The sequence below is a fragment of the Chamaea fasciata genome, unplaced genomic scaffold, assembly GCF_029207755.1.
Source record: "Chamaea fasciata isolate MVZ Bird 193981 ecotype frontalis unplaced genomic scaffold, bChaFas1.0.hap1 SCAF_3, whole genome shotgun sequence".
In the NCBI taxonomy this organism is placed as follows: Eukaryota; Metazoa; Chordata; class Aves; order Passeriformes; family Sylviidae; genus Chamaea; species Chamaea fasciata.
Window position 1 is genome coordinate 84,526,957 of NW_027094088.1, and position 22,698 is coordinate 84,549,654.

The window sequence follows — 22,698 nt, forward strand, 5'->3', positions numbered from 1 at the left end:
GGAAAGCTTTTTTTTTTTTTTTTTTTTTTTTTTCACAGAACAGGGCTTAAGTGCTACCAATTTCCTCCTTTCTCCTTCTGGGGCATGAACTATAAATTCATGAAGACATTGAAAAGTTCAAATGTTGTTCCTTTTGTCTTACCTGTATTTTACCTGTTCAGGCATGTTCCACCTTATCAAGATCAGCATGTATCAAGCCCTGTTGATTGCTATTTGAGTCTTGGACACCTCTTTCTTACTAAACACCACTTTCTTACTAAACACTTTACAAATTAAGTATCAGAGTGGTAAAGACGACTCATTGCCTTCTTCTGCATAAATCCATACTGTGTGACAAAGTGCCTCACAGTTTTAGATTGGCCTTCTTTTGACTTGTATACAGATATAATCTGTTTGTGTTTTTAAAATGAAAAGGTAGCCATATGTGGAGTGGAATTGCATATCGTTGCTGATGTAATGTCCTTCATCTAATTAATTCATTTTATAACCTTCCTATATTTTCCCCCTTTAAGGTGTAGATATTAGGCCAGTATATTTACAAATGAAATTATAATTTTAGTGTCATGAGTTGGTGTAATTAGGCTGAAATACTTCCATTCTGCAGTCAGTGTTTTCCATTTGAGGGTGTTTTGTTTTGTGGGGGTTTTTTTTGGTTACTATCTATACATATTGTTTTACATGGTGATTTAAGTGTATTTCTTAGCTGGCTTGTGATAAAGAAGATGGAACTTGCCAATAGAGGAACTCTTTTTCTCTTTTCCCAAAGTATTGTTTTAGAAAATACATTTTCTAAATGTCATGTTCTTCAATAGATCTCACACAGGAAAGGCCATTACCTCCTCATATTGCCAGCTTTATGAAAAGTTGGGGACCTTACTGAGAATTTCATAGCTTGTCATGATAGCTCTCCTAAGGAGAGGGTGAGTGGATCCTGTGGCTCTGGTGTGGTGTATATAGATGCCAAGTGCTAGGAATTCCTGGAATGTAAAGTTGTGCAGCACTGATAAAGTTTGCTTTGTTTCCTTAGTGACTTGACCCATTGAGAAAATGTGATTCCCTAGGAAGCTTTAGTAGCTCAAAGTTTATATTGAATAAAGGGAAAGACCCTAGCATAATTCTGCTTGTTTTCACCTGCTGCCTGAAAGATTAATTTTCTTAACCTTAGTATAGAAAATATAACCCTGAGTTTTGAAAGTGATTTATAGAGATCCTTCACACTTATCAGTTTGAGTAAATACGCCACAGGCTTCTGTGTTCCAACTACAGTCTTTCCATAACCTACTTGGTTTACAGTGTGGTAATTTCATTTGGGGGCAAGAAACTTTCAAGGAAAAACACCTTATAATTAGAGTGATATAATCACTCTGCTTGCCTGCTGTGGTTTCATATGACTTCAGAAAAATAGTTGAGTGATTAATCTTTACTTTTCCCCATCATTAACTTAATAAGAAAATGGGGGATGGAACAGAAAAACCCAGCAGAACTGTACAACCGAAATGTTGTTATGCCAGATCTTTTTGGCTTTTTCATTTGGTGAGAAATGCCATTGTGCCAACTCTATGTGAAGAGCAGCAGCAACTGGTTTGCTCAGATAATTTGTAGAAATCTTGAATTTATTGAAGCCTTTGCAGAGCTTGCCGTACAACTTCTTCCCTCTTCCCCACAGTCCCCTGTGGGCTGGGTGGTGAGTTTTTTTTCCATGGTTTTATTTGGAAGCGAATATTGCATAAGCTAACTTCTAATATAATATAATTTCCTTGTACCCACTTTTCTGAGGGAAAGGAAGCCATCCCAGACACTTTAGTGAAATAGCCTTAGGGAGGGTTTGTTTCTATTTTTGTGCTGGTTGCTATTTTTAATTGCTGTGCTGATAAGTGAACTTCGTTGTAGAGTAATGTAGTTTTTGTATGAATGTGGCAGGATTGGTCAAGTCTCTTGGAAAACAGAAACAAATACAACAGTGGAAGCAAGTTGCTCTTTTTGTACCTCTTTAGTTAATCCTTACTGGGTGTAAAACAGGCAACATAATCCTAGAATTGCAATGCTTGAATAGAAAATATGCCTAGCTGTTTGCAAATGTTCCTCTGGAAGTTGTACATTATTTAATTAGTAAATACTATAAAAACAGTCCAGTGTACATCTGCAGGCAGCAACACAGCAACAGAAGTTGTAGTGATCTTAACTAACCTGCTTGGAGGCTTCTGCATGCTAATAATATAAAATAAACAGCCATGGAATGTGTGTTGCTGTTGACAGTGAGCGACTGTAAACATCCTCGACTGGAAGCTGTGAAGCAGCAGATGGGGCTTTCAGTCGGATGTTTGCAGCTGCCAACTGCCACAGACGTCAAGAAATGTTTGACACCTAAAACATAGATGTCTGTTTGAAACTTTTATTTCATTTATCACAGGCATATGAATTAGGCCAGTCTTTTCTACACAGTGCTTAATCTTTCTTGTCATGTCTGTGTCTTAATATCTAGAAATCATCCAGTCTCTGTTAGGAAGAATCTAAAATGGAATCAGGTTATATTTTTAACTGCAAACTTTTAGGTTTTCAGAGTTGCTTGTTTGTACAGGTTGCTTGGCTTTGTTTTTAGACTCTGCTGGAAAGTTTTCACAAGATTATTTCACATCTTTATCATCTCTCCAGTGGTTCACTTAGAATTTGAAATCCTAAGCCTTGTAGGAAATAATCACTTAAAGGACTTCTGGAAACTAGAAATTCACCAGTAAGCAAAAGTGAGGGGAGGGGGGGAAATATTAAAAATTTATTTTTCCTGGAGGAGGCCCAACCCTGAAAAATGATGGGAAGGTCAGGGAGATTTCATGTGTCTGGGTTTACCCCTGATGTATCATAGCATCTCTGCTGTTTGAGGTTCAGTGATGCTCCCCTTCATGCTCCCTTGCAACAAGGAAAAAAAAAAAAGGAAAAAAAAAAAAAAAAAAGAGGAAGTGCTAAAAGTTGATTCATACTTTTCTGGAAGTCAATTGTGGCAATTTCAAGATTCCAGTCCTGCCAACTAATTATATGTCTGGGTGGACCCTGTTGCTAAAATAACGACCATTAAGACATAGAGAACAATTTATGTGATTGGGACACTACCTTAGGGTGATTGCTGTCATACCAGAGAAAGAGCAGTGAGGTTGTAGCATATAACTGATTTAAGCTGACACTGAAAGCACTAGTGAATTCTTTCTTGAGAAAATGTAGAGAAGATAGGCATCTGCTTGGTACGTGTGTGAACTATCTATGCTTTTGATAAAGTGAGTTGTGGTGTTAATTGTTTTTTTCTTGTTGTCAGTATCTTTTTATCCCAAATATGTTGGTGTGCATGTTTGTGTAAAAGTATGAGAGGACATAATCTAAACATTAATCTGTGCCTTTACATTTCACATAAGATACAGATACCCTAAGACTTTCCAGACTTTGTGACTTTTTTTGTAAAGGAGTTAATGTCCTGGTCAGAGTTCTTACAAAATATGTTTGTCATATAGGTAGGTAAAATAGTATCTGCAATGTCAAAATCCCCATATTTTGTATTTGAGAAACTTCACTAATATGTGTTTTGCAAATAGCTTTCAGTGAAGATTCATATACTTGTCAGGTTCAAATCATATTGTATTTCAGTAACGCATGAAGGTCTGTTAGGATTAGCACTGTACATCATCTTGCACTCTCCTTGTTGGTAGTAAGGTATGAGGTCTCTCAAAAAGGATTTACAGTCTGATTCAAGTCAAGCGACATCAAAGTGGAATTTGAATGATGTGGGCAGGGGTCGCACAGGAAGACTGGGAGGAGGAAGGCAGAGGGATGGGCCCTCCGCATTTTTAATGGCTTTGAGTTGCTTGCTAATTAAAATGTGGGGAAGCAGAAGACATTACCTTCTTAGCCAGTTATTTATTTGGCTGTAAATAACTTGAAAGATGATGGTTTAGTTGGAAAGTATATGCATTTGAAATTAGGAGAGACACTGATAAAGCTGTGATTTTAGGTTGATGATTTTTTTTTCTCTGCAAATGGAGCAGGTGGAATGCGCAGAGTTTTCTAAAAGTCTTTTCTTGCAGATCTAAGTGACTCTGAAAAGCTTTTAGTGAACTCAGGAGAAGGAAATTCAACAAATGCAGCATTTGATTTAAAATAATTGCAAATTTAATTTAGGGCCAAGGTAGTTGTTCAGGGTATGGCTTACATGGGTTGTAGAAGTAGCTGAATTTTTAGTATTTATGGTGGAAGAAAAATGGGAATCATGGGCAACAGTCAGCTTACATTTGTGAATGATAGAAGTGGGTGTTACTGCTGACAGAGTAGAACAGTAATGAACAGAGTTGTGGTTTAACAAATAACAAGTGCTTAGAGGAGTCTTTCCGGGCTTAAAACTGGCTTTATTGACAACCACGAGAACTTTCTAAGGGAACTTGTAATGAAATTTATGAGACTTGGATACACTTGAGAAATGCCATCTAGGCAGAGGATTCTTAACATAATCTCCTCATCTGGAAAGCTTTGCAATAGTTTTGAAGAGGATTGAGCAATAGGAAAAGACTTGCATAGGCAGAGTATTTAATATCAAAAGCATTAAGTACCTCCTGTGAAGATTTACATATTGATAATATTTGTGCTTTGGCAGGAAATTCTTTCAATACCCATTCTATTACTCTTCTTCCTGAATTACGTACCGTCTCAAAGTTCAGCCATGTTTCCTCTCCTCTTGGAAATTGTAGTAATGTGTTGGGACTGTTTTCTTCAGCCTCTAATCACACTACATGCACATGAGTTTTCTTTGTAAAAAGCTTCAAACATGGAACCTGTTTTTATGCCAGCTATCCCTTAAAAACTGCTAGGGCTAAACTTCAGAAGGATTTATGGTGTTTTGACCCTGGCTGGATGCCAGGCACCCAGGAAAGCCACTCTATCCCTGCCTTCCACAACTGGACAGGGAAAGAAAATAAAACAAAAGGTTTGTGAGTTGAAATAAGGACAGAAAGAGATCGCTCACCAAATATCGTCACGGGCAAAACAGACTTGACTTGGGGATATTATTTGAATTTATTACCATTCAAAATTAGAGCAGAATAATGAGAAGTAAAACAAAGCTTAAAAGCATCTTTTCCCTACTCCTCCATACTTCCCAGGCTCTACCTCCTCCCCCACAGTGGCCAAGGGAGACGGAGAATGGTGGCTATGATCAGTTAATCACAGATTGTTCTTGATGGTGATTGGAGAGAGGAGTGTTTCCCCTGCTGAAATGTGGCATCCCTTTCATGGGAGACAGTACTCCAGGAACTTCTCCAGTGTGAATCCTTCCCATGGACTTAAGTTCTTCATGAACTGCTCCAGCGTGGGTCACTCTTCCCCACGGTGCTGTCCTTCAGGCACAGCCTGATTCAGTGTGGATCTCCCACACTGAAGTCTTACCAGGAAACCTGCTCCAGCATGGGCTTCTCTCTCCATGAGTCTGTTGGTCCCTGCCAGGACCCTGCTCCAGCACAGACTTCCAGCAAAGTCACAGAATCTTTTGGGCTTGCACCAGGTGTGGGTCTCCTCCATGAGCCGCAGGTGGATCTCTGCATCCCCACAGAGTGCAGGCAAATCTCTGCTCCAGTGCCTAGAGCACCTTCTCCCTCTCCTTCTCCACTTACCTTGGTGTTTGCATAGTGTTCCTCTCACATAATCTCACTCCTCTCTTCTTAGAGCCAAATTATTTTTGCACAATAAATTCTTTTCCTCCTTAAATATGTTATCGTGGGAGACTGTTACCTTTTCAGACTGGCTCAGTCCTGGCCAGCAGCGGGTCTGTCTCACAGCTGGCTGTCATTGGCTCTGCCAGACATGGGGAAAGCCTCTGGCAGCTTCTCACAGAAGCTACCCTTGTAGTCTTCACTGCTACCAAAACCTGGCCATGAAAACGCAATACAAGAGTTACAGCAGTGGCCCTCATTTTCTGTCTGAAGTAGCAGCTGGCTACTAGCTTTGTCTTACCTTAAATATTGGTGTATTTTGTCTTGGTACTTGTTGAGGTCACTATCTCCCTGAAGAGGCAGGGTGTTGTTTTCAGGCCCTGGCTTTCAGATTTGGGTAGGTCAAGTCAAGCCCTCTTGACCGGTCTACGGAATTAACAGTGTATTCTTAAAAAGCTTCTTTGTTCCCCAGCCCTGTTTGAAAGAAAATAACAGATCTTGTCTGAGGGGTCTTGGTTCTGACTCTGCAGAAGTTGTGTCTGCCAACCAAGAAGAAGGGAAGTAAAAGAGGAAATTCAACCAGCGCTATTTACATCTGCATGCTGTTTGTGGAAGTCATGTTTGAAACGACCGGGCAACTGTTGGAAACAGCCCAATCCATCTGCCTACATATGTGCTTGTTATGAGGAAAATACAGGTGATGATGTGAATGGAAGGCTTTCAGTACTGAGCTGCTGTTTCTACTCAAGCTGCACTCAGAACGGTATATTGTTCGGATACGTGCTTCAACTCTTTGCTTGAAAAGTGAGTGTTTAATTGCCCTGTTTCTTGAGGAGTTCTCTTCATTATTTATATGTGAAATAGGCATTAAACAATGTGCTTGTGTTGTTTAGAAACAGAATAAAAGAAGACTAATCCTGTATCACTAAAAAAAACTGAATGAGAAAGGATGATTCTTTTGCATTGAAGTGAATTGAGTTGAATTTGGCATATGACTTTTTTCCCTTTAAGCAGTAATTTATAGACCAAGATGCATGAACACCATTTTTTTTTTCTGTTGACAGATACAGGCTGTTTTGGTTTTTTCCTAAAGCTTCAAATAGTTATTATGAAACAAATAAATGAACAAAGAATATGGGAAGGAAGCCACGTGCCATGCAGTGACATAGTGTTTTTCCAGATGATAGCTTGAGGCATGTTTTTAGCTGTGGATGTCAACGTAGCTGCTTTTATTTAACAATACATCTCTTAATTTAATATGGATAGCCAGCATTTTCCTCCAATTCAGGCTTCCTGTTATTGGCACTTGGATTTTTCTTGTGGATAAATTGGAAATACTTTCTGTAACTTTGTCTTGTGTTGTTGAAGTATTTTTTCTTCCCCCCTTCCTTGTACATCCTTTGATTAAATACATACCTCCTTTCATAGTGCAGAGCCTAGAAAATTAATTCAAGAACTTCTGCCTGTAGCATGGCAAGACTATCAGTGGAAGAGAGGGATGTTGCTCAGGGCAGCTTTTTTGCAATCTCCTTTGGCCATCCAGGTGTTTTTCAGTCAGAAGCAGGCCTTTGAGCATCGACCTGGAGGAGCTCTGAACCATTCTGTCGTCTTCATTGCACTCCTTTTGTAACTCTTCCTGTGCAAGGACAGAGGATTTGCTTTTAGCTCTCCAGGATGCTGTGCAGAGATCTCTTGTATCTTTGCTTTCACCATTTCACTCATCTCTTTGCCTTTCCTTGATTCACCTTTATTCATTAGATGCAACATAAACTGCTTGCTTTTGTCTTCATCATGGCCTGTACATGAAATATCTCCCACATCCAGTTGTTCTGTAATGCTATTATTCTCTGTTATGGACCTGAACTTTCTCAATCCTTTTCAGACCTTTTTCCTTGGTCTCAGAAATAAAAGGACAATCAGTCAACAACCTTTTAAACTACTTTATTGTAGTAAAAGCTTTGGGAAGAGTTTGTGAACTCTGCTGAAGGCCATCGGCTTTTAAGAGATGTTCTTATAGTAATGTTTATAGTACTCTTTTTCCTCTTGCCCTCCTCACCTTCTGTGTACTTGGAGAACAGGATTAATATTTTCATATTGCAGTGTTGACTTTGCAGAGTTGATAGCTGCATTTCTGATGTGTGCTGCTATTTCTGGGGAAGCTGTCTGCTTTGTTCTGTGCAGAACAGTGAAAACATTTTGCTTCCTCCAGAAAGATTTTCACCATTCTGCATAACAACTTGTATATCCTTAATGTTCCTTTATATATATTTTTGTAGATGTATGCTTGAAATTGATTGTATTAAGAAGTTCCCCTATACGAGGCTGATATACTCTGCCTTGTATTCTTATTTGTGTGTATGTATATATATGTGTATACACATATACACACACCTGTATCAGGGAAGGAGAAGAAAGAGGCAAAGGAAGCTGTGCAAATGGCTTGGGGTTTTTTTCTAGTCATCGCCAAGATAGGCATGCTGTGCAGAGTAAACCAGCCTTGTGTTCTAGAATTTCTTAATACAATTAGTTGCTAACATTCTGCCTGTACTTGATGACATTATTCAATGGAGTAGGTGCTTATCTGAAGCTCTTGCTCAGAAATTAGTGGTTTAAAAAAATAAAGCAGCTGAATACTTAGTCTGCCTGCATTAAGTACAAATGCTGCTGTTTCTTTAGAGCAAGGATCTTGTTAGTGTGTCAGCAACTTAGTTTATGTAGGCTAGAGAAGTTCCTCTATTTTTATTGTTTAAAGCTATGTAACCGTAAAGCCTTTCTAGACACCCGATGTCATTCTGGGATTCATAGCAGTGATTCATTTTCTAACTATAAATGTTCCTAATCAACATCCTGAAATATTTTCAAAACATACAGTGGGGTTTTTGACAACTTAAACTTAACAGTGATGAAATGGCAGAAGGCCTATGTGAGACACATTTACTTGCGATCTCCTTGAAATCATACCTGCTCTGAGGGGTTTTGGTCTTTTGTTTGAGTAGTGATGTCCCTTAAGATGCTCCAGGCAGTAATTGGAGGTTCTATGTAATGCATGGAAAGCAGTGAAAGCAAGGAAACTGGCTTAGGTCCTAGATTTACAGGGCAAGGGCAAGACCCAATTAGGAGCAGAGGGAAAAGCATATAAAGCAACACTCACATGGCTCTGCAGAGTTGGCACAATGTCCTGTCTGCTAAACCTTCTCTTGCTTTTCTTAGAGAAACTTGCATGTACAGAAGCATCTTCAGAAATACTTGAAAGACAAAGGTCAGGCTTACTTGAAATGGCTGTTTTTATTCTGCAGAGCTTGTTAAATGAGGCTCAGGGCTCTGACCCTACAGATGTACAGTTCTGAGCAAAGGTGGCAGCCGTTGATAGGTCAATAATACAGGTACCTGTGAATCAGTGAAATACCTCAGAAATGTTTATTTTATGAAAACATAAGCCTCTTCACAAAGAAACTAGTAGGAATTATTAACATTTGGAAAATAGATATGGTCGTGTCTTAAGGTGGAAATCTACTGGAAATGTAATTTCTCTGTCCTGCGGTGTGTTAGTGGGGTTATTACCTTTGAATATGCTGTGGGATTCTAATTGTTCATGAAAATTGGTAGGAAATACCTATGATAAGCTTTCATATTGCTGAACTTACTACAACTGTGCTGTAGTTAAATATGTCTGAGCTGCACTGTTTTAGGCTTACATTAATGAATAAGAAGAGGCCCTTTTACATGATGGTTTTATATGTTTTATTTTAGATACATATTTAGGAATGGGATGACTTGTCCCCAGTTTCCCTGCTCGTTTCTCTCCTATAGCTTCAAAGTCAGTCTAGGATAACTACCCCAGGTGTACATATCTTTGCACATAGAAGTCCGTTTGTAGTCAGATGAATTCAATATTTTTTCCTCAAAGGAAGAAATTCAAAAGGTAGAAAGCTTTTGAACAACACAAGAGGAAAGATGAAATATGAACTGAAAAAGTGTAGCACTTTTGAATGGCTTACAAAAATCTTACTAGTTATGGAAGAATCCACAATCAAGGGAGATAGCAAAGATAAAATGTCTGAGAATAGAGGTGAAAATGGTGCTTAAAAATATTCTTTCCCTTCCTCCTGCCACAAGAAATCTCTAAATAGATGTCTGTCAGCTTTTATTCCATGAATATAAATTTGCAGATAATGAAGCAATGTATAAAATTAGTAAGAAAATGTCATGCATGGAGGGAGGACAGCTGGACAGGCAGAGAAAGAAAGAAAGATTTTTACTAAACACAGAAGGATTTTAATGTTGATGCTCATGATCAGGTACAAGACAAAATTATATAGTGCTTAAAGATAGTACTCTATAGAGTTGTCAGGTTTGTGGCTAAAAGCTGGGGCGTAGTCAGATACAAATGTTGATGGCATTCTTTCAACTTTAGCAAGCAGCCAGGAGTATGTTTAACAACAGCTATTAAAATAGGACATAGCTTAGAAGATGCCAATAACTTGTATCAAGGAATTGGAGTGGAGTAATATGAAAAACTCTGTGGATTCCTAATCTAAAATTAGTGTACTCCAGTTTACAGATGGAAACTAAATTGTGCTGGGGCTTAACTGGGTGAGTAGAGTTTATGACTATAGACTGTCAACTTGACATGGTTTTGGACAGAAGTACTGAAATAGGACTGGGACCAAAGTAGGTAAATCCAGTAGATCCTAACAGGAAATGGAACTCGTTGCATTATCTTTTTATTTTATTTTATATTAAGTCAGGCAGGTTGATAGCCTCCTACAGACACTAGCCTTTGTGATATATTCCACGATACTGGATTTGGCAGCCCAAATGTCATGATAGAAAAAATTGAAATAGTAAAAAGTCTAGATATGATGTATCTGGTGAACAGATCTAAAATTATTGATGAAGAATAGTCACTGAGTGTTAGGTTTCCCTGGGGTGGAGAGTGGTAGGCTTTGATTCTTTATTTTCTCTTGATTTGTTTTTTTCAAACAAAAAACAAATCAAGAGAAAATAGATTTTCTAGAGAAATCCTCAGGTATTCCTGTTAGCTTGCAAGTGAATTAAATATTGGACAGGTACAGTGAAGATGGGAATGGGTCATTATGGTGGGTTACTTGTATATCTTATGAAGCAAGGTGGTACCGTTCACCTTGAATGCAGCCAAATTATATACCATGTACACATTTAGAAACCAGAAATGTAGGGTATGTTTACACATCCTCCAGGCTGAATTTATAACAGTGAGGAGTTAGAAAAGTTACACTATATAAGCCTTAGTGGTATTTTGTACTTTTTTCAAGGCAGTATGTACTTTGAGGATAGGTGGACCATGGCTATGACCTACTACATGGCTTCTGTGTTGGAAAAGGGAAGGCAAGGTTGCTGTCTATTGCAGGGCAGTGGGCAGTGTCAGGAGATGGGGCAATAGAGGGAGGCTTGAAGAATAAATGTCTGGCTTAGTGAGGAAAAAAAGCTGAAAACATGCAATGGACGAGCATGGGAGAAACAGTACCAATAGCTTGAAAACAAGTGCTGCAGATAACATTTTTGAAATACTTAAATATTTTCAGTCCATTTTTTGTATTGAGCAGTAGAGCATGACTCTGTCAGGCAAAATATGTCACCAGTGTACCTCTGATGCATCTGATCAAAAGCATTCCTGCATGCCTCACTGACAGGGTGGAAGCAGAGCACTGACCGGCTCTGTGGGGAGTGAGGGTGTGGACAACAGTGTGAGAGGGATCAGCCTTTAACTTAAGGTGTCCTAAAGAGATGTACCTTTGTGTTTGAGAGAGTGACTGGATGCTTATGTCTTCTGGAAAGCAGGCCTTCAGAGGATTCATCTCCATGCAGTCAGCAAAGAATGCCGATGGGTTTTTTTTTTTTTTCATAAAACATGATTGTGCTGTTTTGACCCCTAAAGAGGATTGTCAGCGTCATCTTACAGCTTGTGTTGGATGGTATTTTTTAGAGGGATAGAACTTGGCTATATAAAACCAGCACATTAAAAGTGCCATTTGAGAGTTCAGAGAGTTGGCTGGTCGCAGACCTGAAGTAACTACACTATGGATTACTTCTAACACTGAGCATGCTCTATCGCTATGAGCTGAGGTTAACAGATCAAATTCCTAAGTTAGTCAGTCTCTGATTCATCTTTTAAATGTTCCAGGTTTTCAGAGTAAGCCAAATTCTCTACAGCAACAAATAGTTCCACTTTCCTGAGCATACTGAACAAGTAAATAAGTCCAGCAAAATCTAAATGCAGTTTGGCAAGACAGGATAATGCTGGAAACACTTGCCGAAATTGACTTGGCAAAAGCTCTTCTGTTTTCAGTAGATTTGGAATAGAATGTGACAAGATCTCAGCTCTCTCTCCATGGGAACTATGTGACTCTCTTAAATATTCTTACTATTGGGTGTACTGTGTGTAAGGAGTATAGCTATAGAAGCATTGGATGCCTTTCTTGCAAAGTATCCCATATCTTTAGGATGTGAGAAATGGGTTATAGCTACATTAGCAGAATCATTCTGATGCTTGTTAAATAAATGGGAAAGTGTGCCTGTAAATATGAAGGAGCAATGCTTTCTCCAGTGTTTAAAACTTAGTAGATATTCTGTCCCAGTCTGGCCTTTGTGAAGGTCTGACTTCTGTCAGCAGAACACAGTCAGGAGGGCTTCTAGGTTAACAGCCAGCAGATTAATATCTTCCTGTGGAAACAAATCCCAGAAGATGGAAGAACCCAAAAATAATCGAAAGAAGTCTAGGCCAGTAATCTCCAGTGTATTATTTTTTTCTTCTTCAAATTTGTAGTGGTGCATGTGGTAGCACAAATACAGATTAGATACTACTGTTTCAGTTTAGGCTGTTTGCTAACAGTGGGGCATTAGTTAAATTTTCCAGGCATATGTCACAACATGGAAAATAATATTTTTACACTTTGTGCAAGCAGTAAGCAGGTAAAGAAAGAGAAATAGATTAAGGCAAACAGAAGCCCTGGGGGCAGGGGATAAATACATGGCAGTCTAAAGAGAGCAAGAAAACTGCCATAGAATTTGAAAGTTGTCACAGGCCTTGTTTCCTTTTCTATTTATTTTTGAGTTTTGAATTCCAGACCTGACTGAGCTGAATATTCAGGCTGTAGCAAGATGCTGGTGGTAGCACTGATGATGCCTAAGATGGATGTTCAAAGAAATTTAAATGCTAAAAATTAGACAGGATCTCCCTCTGGAGGTCTTTAAAGGCATCTCTGTCCATGCAGGATTTTTGGAAAGACTGCATCATTTAGTTCCTAAACCTTGGAATTATCCTGGATCAGGTGGTTGCTTCTACCTCACCCTGGATGTTTAGTGGAAGCACAATATATGACAGAACCAGACTGGTCACTGATGGAATGGGAGAACTAACCTGTCCTGTATGAGTGGGTTTTTTGCACCATACTGAAAAAAAGTTGGTTAAGGCAGTTCATGCAGACAGGTTAAAGAGAAGGTTTTGGCAAAAAGGTTTTGGTCTAGTCTTCTGGCAAGTGACTAAGGGATCTAGGGAAGAAAGTTCATTTGGCAGCTTCTTTAAAACATGGGACCCTAAAGAAGTAACTGCAAAGGCCAAATCTCTTGCGTAGCCCCCAAACCACAATAAAGAGCAGCCTGAGTATTCAACAAGTGATAGCTATAGCTATATTCTTATCAATTGTCAAAAGATGCATTCTGTTCATGACTGATGAAGAACATTTAAGTTTTATACTTCTGCACCAAGTTTCTGTGCTGTGTGTCTTCATAGCTGGTGAAAATGTCCTTGTTAGAGTCAGTGGGGCCTGGATAGTAGCCCTCTGGTCACCTGCCTAAGCTAGGTCCCAGCTAGGATCTCTAAAGCATTAGCAAAAATTTCATAATGATGAGGGATACCAGGTTTACAGGACAGGCAGCTGGAACTGAGGTGAAACTGCCAGGACATTTAAACTGACAGGACTTAGCTATTTAGGTAGCTGGATTAGACCCCAAATGTCTGCTGTAGAGTAAGCTGAATCTCTCTGTAGGCTTTTTGACTGTAGAGGACTGCATGCTTTAGGTGTCTTACTGCAAGTTTAATCCTACCCTAAGTGTCTTTGTCTTACTCTTCTTGAATCTGTAAATAGATAGGCATACCTGTTGGGATAAAACCTGTGTAAGAATTTATCAGAAGAACCAGGATTTTGCCTGAGAATGTCAAAATGGTGTATTTTTAATAGATCCACGCAGTGTTACGTTGTGGTGAAGTGTTGACAATGTTCAGAGATAATCTGGCATTTCATTCCCAGAGTAAGTCTCTTTTCCCTTGAATAGGTCTTTCAGGATTTAGTATGGCTTTTATTCTCTTTGAAGCTATATTGTCACTCCTGTCTGTTGCCTAATCCACGTGGATGTTTTTCTCTAGCTCTGTGCAGAACATGTGGGGGCTTTGAAAAGTTGCTAACACTATGTTTGTTCTCTACCATCTGACAGCCTTAAGACAGGAAGCTAAAGGTTTCAATTTCAAGATGGATCAAGTGGAACATATTGGAAACCTGTAAACAAGAAGTCTGATCTCCCCTCTTTTTCCCCTTAAGTCTGCACCATAGCAACTATCTACACAGAAGGATTTCATGTCTTGTATGAGGAAATCTGTAAAGAAGCCTTGTTGTTCTTTTGTTCATTTCTATCACAAAGATATTTTATACAAATATATCTGTCGCTGTCCTGAAAAGTTGGGTGTTTCATTCCTGGGAGGAACTAACTGCAGATAGCAGCTTTGCTAAAAGATCTTTTTTTTCTGTTACATTTCCTTCCATGTCAGTGTGCTGAGCTGTAAATCCGATTGTAAAGGAGACGCAAACCCATAGTGAAAAAAGCACTCAAGTTTTCTTGTCTGAGCATTCCCCTCTTCATGAGGAAGATCTTCAGGTTTTTCACATTAGTAAAGTGGAATTAAAGTGGTAGCTTTAGGAAAAGGAGAACGTGAGTGTTTCAGTGCAGGGTTTGAGTAATTAAAATTTGGAACTCGACACATTTGTGCCTCAGGCATTTTGCAGTTGCTGCTTATGAGAGCAGTGTTATTTTGGAATGTTTCGAATCTTCTGTCAGTGTCACTGATGTAAGACAGGTTTAGCCCTTAAACTGCCAAGTGGACATACCTTGAGGAGGAAGAAGGTGTAAGTGCTTCTCTTAAGACACAGGCAAAAAACTGCAAGCATGAAATAAAGGTATTGAAAATCATCTTCCTTTCACTAGTGTCAACTGGACCCAGGTCTAAGCCTGTCTCCCACTTTTCTGTGGTTATATGTGTCAGTTTTCTCCACTGCCAATGGAATATTTGATGTTTGTGAAGGTGCTTGCACAGCGGGGCTGAAGCTTAGGTATCCCTGCCTGGGTACTCTCCTTGAGATGCACACAAGTGTTATTGTCTACAGCTCCTCTGGACTATGTAAGTTTACTCATTTACTCATAGCTAAAACAGATTTAAATATTTCTAGAAAGGATATTGGTGCTTTAAGTCCTTCAGACTTCTGGCACTTACTCTCTGATGTTGTGGGACATGGGTGATTAGACTTGGTCATATCATTGTCAGTGCTTCTCTTGCAGAGAAGTTTTCTGAATTGACAGCAGGCTACACTTGCTGGGTGTATTGACTTAAAGGTAGTGTCATTTGCATTCTCCTCCATGAAAGCTACAGAACAAGAAAATGCTCCTAATTGCATCTGTAGAATGTCTGCTGTCTTTTTTGGATACCAGTGAGATATCTTTGTTCCTAGAGATTCAGCAGCTCCTAGTAGAATTTGTACAGATAAAGCACTTTGCCTTATAAGTAAGTAAGTTTTAACTTTTCGAAGATGTTTCTGTGATTGCAGCAAATCTGTTATGCTGTGTGAAGTATACGAGTAGAAACAGGATGTGCTAAAATTGCATCATGAACTAAAATAAGAGTTGTGACATCCATCATATATTGAGAAATAGTTTGCACTGAATTTCGTGAACTCTTATGGAATATCTTGCAGAATATAACTTTTTACTGAAAAGAAGGTCTGAAGATACATATCCTCTAGTTTTCATTATAAGCAATAAATCATCATTCTGATTTGATTGCATTTTGGCTTATGTTGCTAATAGTCTTTAATTTGCTGGAATGGATTTGTGGAACCAGTTTTCTCCTCTTAGGAGAGAAATATCAGCTGGTGGGACAAATATTTCTTTGAGCTGACCAAAAATGTAACTAATGTATCTTGAATGCAGTGATTCTTGGAGGCTAGTATATATTAAAGGTTTTAACTGTAGTTTATATCTGCTCTTGTTTTAAGCCTTAAACAGTGAGCGAAGTATTTGCATTTTTAGAAAATGAGGTGTGTGCTTTCAGATAATCTCACAGAAATGACTGTTGGTGCAATAAATTCTAATGCAGAAAATTTGTGTCAACTTTCTACCTTGCCAAAGAACTTGAAGACACGTGATTTAAAATTGAATATCATTTAATCTTCACTTCCATATTTATCACTTCAGAATGAAGGACTTTTTAGTTTAAAAAATTAAAATCTGAACTCAGCTTAACTTTCAATTTCCTCTTTGGTTTGCATTTTAGCACGTCTTGGCACTGCTTTTGTGTTGGCAGGAGTTGTCACTTTGCTGAGCTCTAGGGAACAAAGTCTCCTTGCACTGGCATGAGCAGCATTAGGACAGATTTTTTGTTATGATGAGGGTGTATATATTACTATGCTTCTAAAATTTGGGTTTTGGCCTCTGCTGAAGTCTCTAATAGTGATGACAGAGTCATGTCTGATACCATCCCGTGGTAACCTCAGTGCAGTTTGGGCACCCCACCGGCGCTGTGAGCAGGCAAAGGTCAGTTGCTGCAGCCTTGAAAAGAAAGTAGAGTATGTCTAGCTAGAAACATAAGCCAGGCTAGGAGCGAAAGTAGTCATCATGGCTTTTTAATCACCATCACAAGGTGTTCTCACTATTTTACATAGCCTCCTAACAAACAGCCTGTGTGCCACTTGCCATCAGCCCTCTATGGATTTGTGTTCAGAAAGTAAAATCAGGATGTTGTTGGACTCTGTCTAACACATCAGTTCCCTCAGTAAGACCTGTAGAACTGCAGTGCTGGTAAAAAGTATCTCTAGAAAGGAAGTACCCGAGCTGCTTACATCCCTTTCTTCTCCCTTTAATACTTGGCAGGCTTTCACTTAGCTTCGTCAGGAAGTTAATATGGGGTCTGCCTGAAATAACTATCTGCCTGCCCTCATCTTTAGCCAGAAAGGGCACAGGCGGAACTATGTGCAGTTGCTTTATTTATTTAAATTGTATTTTACCTTATTATTTTCCTATGCGGCAGTTTAGATTTCCTGGTGGTTTAAGACTTGTGAAAGAAGATTAAGCCTCTGTCCACTGTTTGGTTGGGTCTAGAAGAAGTTTCTTGCAAATTAGGTTTTCTGAGAATTAACCTGCTCATCTTTGTACAGAGAGAAGCTCTGGACTTGAGTAGCACCATTCCATGTTAGCATGATTCACAGCCCTGAAGAGGGGAGCAGGATGAGATTTTGCAGCTTCAGTGTGGGAGGCATTGGGCAACAAACTTTTTAAGATATTATTTCTGTTGCCAAGCCATTTACTTAAAAATTCTTTTGCTGGAGCCTGTCTCTGCCCTTATCCTTTGCAGCTGACCCTCGAGTTTCTTCCTTCCTTCTTGGACAGAGCCTGGATTTTCACATTTTCTCTAACTGACACTTCTCTTGCTTCATATCAGCTGTGTCTCTCATAGTCACCAGGCAGGTTGTAGGACTGGAATTGAGGTAGAAACAAGAAAAAAATGTGGTGTCTTTTCCTCTTGTTCCTGTTTGCCTTTTATTATACATTGACCATACGATGATACAAGTTTGATTCGTTGGCAAAATACATGCTGAGAGCAGCTTTTTGCTCCATTCCTGTGTTAGTAACTGTGAGATTGAAACCACTTTGATTACCAGATGGACTGGGTTTTCCAAAAGTTATAATTCTCATGAACTTTGTGAAAATTAGAGTTTATATTTATATATCCTACCCCTGGATTACAGTTTTCTGTATTTATTTGTTTAAGTACAGGGTACAGCATGTACTATTTTGATGTACTATTTTTGATGATCACTGTATTGTTCCACTTCCTTTAAATAAATAAAATAAAAATAGATTAGTACTCTAGCAGCATGCTAAGTGGTGAAAGGTTGATACTAATTAAATAAGGTTGTCAAAGTCCATGTATGAAGAATTACAGATGGTCCAGAACCCTTGTAAATAGTTTAGATACTCTGCCTTTATATTTTCAAAACTTTGGCTAGTCTGAAGTCTTTCAGTGCATTTAAAAAAAATTAAATCCCACAAGAAAAGAAGTGTTCCTTTATTTTATACTGGCATGACTTAGGCCCCGTGTGTGCACATTTGGAAGTTAGGCAGCAAGAGGACAGGTGGGGTTGGAAATATAGAACTGCTGCTAAATTGGTACCTCTCAGTTCCTTTGTTCAGCATAAGATTTACTTCAACCACAGTAAAATAGATGTGGTTTTTCAGGAAGCCTCCATATGAAATAGCTGACAAAATGTATCAGCATTTGACTAATGCTTAATTTACTACTTTTCATGGAAAAAAAAATACTGCTGCTTCTCTTTTTTTCAAACTATTTTTGTTCCCAAGTACCCGAATGTGTCCTATCGGTGACGTTGCTGTTTCTGTAAACACTGTCCGTGGGCTGGCTCCAGGACTCTGTTTGTTCAGAGCGTGAGTTGGGAGACTCCCTTCCAACAGAGGAAATGGGACGATGTGTTAAGCTTTCGCTGGAGATTGTTCACTTCCACAGAAGCTGGATCCTCTGCGGGAAAACAGAGCTTGGATCCCTGCCACACCATGTCCGTGATGTTAACGAGTAGGAGAAGCTGTGCCTGCTTCAGCAGCAGTCTGCTAATTCAGGCGAGGGGTTAGAGAACAAAGTGGAGTTTGATGAAATTTAAATGCGACACTTAATCCTGTTAGCACACAGAGGGAAAAGTTTTTTGTTCCATGGAGGGGAAGGAGAGGGGCTATTGAATTTACCTGAAATCTATGCATCAGGAAGAACCATATCAAATAGAATCTGGGTCCGTGCCTTGTTTCAAATACATCGTCTTTGCCAAACAGAAACCTCAGCTGAGCTTCTGTACAACTGAAGCCCTGCTTGTTTTCAACCTGCAGCAACTGTTGTTTAATACAGCTGAGCAATTTGATCTTTGGCTTGCTCACATACCACAGTGATGAGCCTTACTGAAAGACTACAAAAGAAGTTTTAAGTTTACTGTCTATTTAGGAGAAAAGAAAGTATGTTCCGGTGAGGGGGTTTTTTACTGTCTTCATGGTCAAGTGGTGATTTTATTGCTAAAAAAATGCATTTTTTTCAGTTTCAGCATTGCTGCTTCAAGTAATGCCTATTCTTTTCTCTCAGATTTTTCTTTGACGTTGCCGGTAAGTCAGCAATTAGCCAAAAATGGGTTGACTTCTTAAGCTGTCAGTCACATGTTCAGTGTGAATGCAGCGTATGGTGGTGCTGAGCACCGTGACTTCTGTGAAGTTCTGGATCGCAGTGGGTACATGAACCTACCCATGAATGGGTGGAGCATGGGGCGAGGCAGCACTGGTGGGTCTGGTAGGTGCAGACAGTGTGAAGAGGAGGACTCTGAGGGAGGCTGTGAGGGTGGAAATGGCATTTCTGTTAAGACACAGTGAAGAAGAAAGCCGGAATGAGCTGTAATAGGCACTGTGATATGGAGTGCCAAGTCTGTCCTTGTGTGATACTGGAGGTAGAGAAGGCAGCTTACTGAAGGCAGGGAAGGTTGCAGATCTTGATAGGCCTAGACCATGACAATGGCTGCTGTTTGATTGAACTGAGAAGGGACAGGTGGCCCTAAGAGGATATGAACATTTTGTAGAGTATTCTTTCTGGCAGTAGTTTTCTGAATCTGTTCTGGTCACAGCAAGATTTTTGCCTTTCCTTCACTGGAGAGTGTTGTGTAAAAGTGAACCTGGAAGACAAGGAGTTGCTGGATGGGCTGGCAATGTCAGGATCAGTTGAAAGGACTTCAATTTAGATTATATTCATAAATAATCTGCAAACCTGGGTGTTTGGCTAAGTCTGTGGAGTTGCAAGTATCAATAACATGTTAGCAGGCAGATTTTTCTTGAAGTGTTGGAGACATGAAAAGAGATTTCATGTATGCCACTGGACACAGAGTAGAGGCAGTTTTCTGGACTGCATTCACAAGGGGACAGAGATTTTTAATTGCAAAGTAAACCACCCAGACTGAATGTACAGAAGAGCTTTTAAGGATCTCCACTCTAAAAACAAATGGAATATCTTCTGATAAGGAAGGAAGGATGGGGGGTAGCAGAATAAAAGACATGGTTCTAGACTGTCACAGGAAAGACTGACAACTCAAAATACACAGGGATGGAATAGTGCAAGTATCTTTGGACTTCGGCAAGAACACTCTTTGCTAAGTTAACCTGAAGAAGACCTGGGATGGAAATAGGAACGTGAAACTTAATGCAACTACTGTGCTTAGGGAAGAAATGGAAATCTGGGTATTTAAAGAATTGAGTCATCTAAGAGAGGCCAAAATTAAAGAATGAAAATTCCCTAATAAGGCATACTTTGCTGTTAAACTTATTTGGAAGTCCTTGTAAAGGGAATGTCTTTAAAAACAAATGAACCAATATAACTATTTTAACATGGTTATAAGAACTGTAAGACACTAGCAGTAGGAAATGCTTCCTGCATTGCTTAATTCATACTTGTGAATATAACAGAACTCTTAAGCCAGCATTGGCAAGAAAAATTCAATGTACAAGTATTTCAGGCATAGTGCCAAATATTATTGCTACTTGTTCTTGTAGAAATGACAGCATTTCAGGCTGGCAATTTCCCTTTTTTAAAAGCATCTTTAACTAGAACTTTTTTCATTGAGGAAAAAAATGTGTCCACCATTCTCTGTCTGCAGGGGCATGCCAATACTGCCATGTAACTATTGAAATGCCAGCCTCTTTCCAAGTCTCACAGCTTGAATGCCATTTGCCATAGAGTGTTCAGTAGCAGAGCTAACTGCTTGGTGGATCTAAAGGAAATGCTAGAAGATAGCTGCACATTTAGGTAATGTAGAGAAGAATCCAAAACCCCCTTTGACACTCAAAGGTGAACTTTAAAAGACTTTAGGAAATTAAGTTGTGCTAAATAGTAACTGACTGTAAGCTTCTTTCCACTCAAGTTTTGCTGCTGATGTGAACTTTCAGTAACTTCTAAGTGCATCTTTGCAGTACTGCTTCTGCAGAATCTGAAATTCTTTGTGTTCTTAAAACTTTGATTTTGAAAGAGTTACGTTTCTTGGGTAAAAGGAGCCAGCTATTCCATTATCCTGGCATAGTATGCAAGCTGGATGTTGAGTCATGTACTCTCGATGCTGGTAACGTTCTTGAGATATCCTGAATAGCCAGTAACTGGAATAGTGCTTATCATCTGGACATAGTGAACTCAGTCTAAGCAAGTGGCACGTGTGAAACTGAGAGACTTTGGTTTGGCTTTTGCATGTTTTGCATGTTTTGGTTTGACTTTTGCATGTTTTGAATGTGCGAAAAGTTGGGGGAAAATGACTTGCAGAAGAGCCGTTGTAGAAACAAGTGTTTACGTGTAGGGAATCTGAGGGAGGGAAGTTAACAAAGAGAAACTATGAGCCTCAAGGGTCCTTTTTACAATTAGAGCCAAGACTCAGGAATTAAAAATTCCAATTTAGAGAGTGCACATAAATTACCTCTTGTTTTAACCTGGCAAAGACGTGCAGTTGTATGGAACAAAATAGGAATTGTGAAAGGTTTCCTAAGGAAACTCACAAGCAAGGTGAAACATGCTTATAGTTTTTTCTATTTAATTAAGCACTTAGGTTTGCAACAAACTTTCCCTTTCCTCTTGAGTCAGTGATTAGGCTCCTCCAGGAGAAACTTCTGAGACTACAAAGCTCACCTGAATTGAGGAGAGGTTCCAAGGCTTAGTTTAGGTATGAAATTAAGAGGTGCTCTACTTTAAAGTGGTTTGAGGGTTTCCTGTGAAGCTATTTACTTCACATTCTTTTTTTTTTGCATTTGTTGCTGCTCAATTTACAGACTTACAGGCAGTTTGTACTTCATCTCCCCTTCAAAATTACATGACTTCTAGGATGCTGCCTCTCTGCTTTTTATTTCTCTTTTTCGTATTAATATCCCAAGTTATCAAGCTGTCCATGTTAACAAAACATAAATGCTCAGAAAAAAAATCTCTGCATATCTGTATTTCTATTACTCTCTCAATTTTATTCAACCTGAGATACAAAACTGAACAAAGGAAATCCAAGAGTGTGCTAGGGTTAAAACTGAAGCTAAAACCTCAGAGCTGTGCTGAAATGGCCCTATACGGTCAGACAGATATTTCAGTAAGTACTTTTCCAAACCAGTGGCCTCAAAAGTTAATTTTTGGTTCATGGTTTTTAACTCACCAAGTTTCTTTTAATTACGTGATTTTTAAAGTTTTTTTGCATTGGACTTAAGGAGATACATGCACTGAGTTGATTGTATTTAGTAAGAAAATAAAAGAGATTTTGTAAGACTGTGTGTGCTGGTTTTCACTTAAGCCAGTGTTAAAATTATAAACATTTGTTCCATTATTCTTATGAAAGCAAATTTTCTTGATGTAAATTTCCACAGGTCAATATGCGTTACTTTGCTAACCTGAATATTTCTTAAGAAATGGAAATCATGATGTCACTAATACTGAGTAGTTATGTGCCAAGCAAAAAATTTTGTTACGTTTCTTAATCACATAACAGTTCTTTTCTTGGTTTCTGGTGTTCTCTTAATATATATTTTTACTTCAACGTAAGACTTGTTGATCGTGGTAGGACAAGAAGCTCAATCTATAAACTCACAAAACTGAAAATTCTTGCTGAGACTAAGTAATGTAGATTGTGTTTGGCATGGAAGAGTGGTTTCTTTCCTT

General features: G+C 39.0%; 1 protein-coding gene across 1 annotated transcript in view; it reads left to right on the forward strand.

Moving 5' to 3' along the window:
• OGFRL1 (opioid growth factor receptor like 1) overlaps positions 1-22,698 on the forward strand; it is an 87,992-nt gene that overhangs the window by 8,637 nt on the left and 56,657 nt on the right. The gene's annotated exons all lie outside the window — the stretch shown is intronic.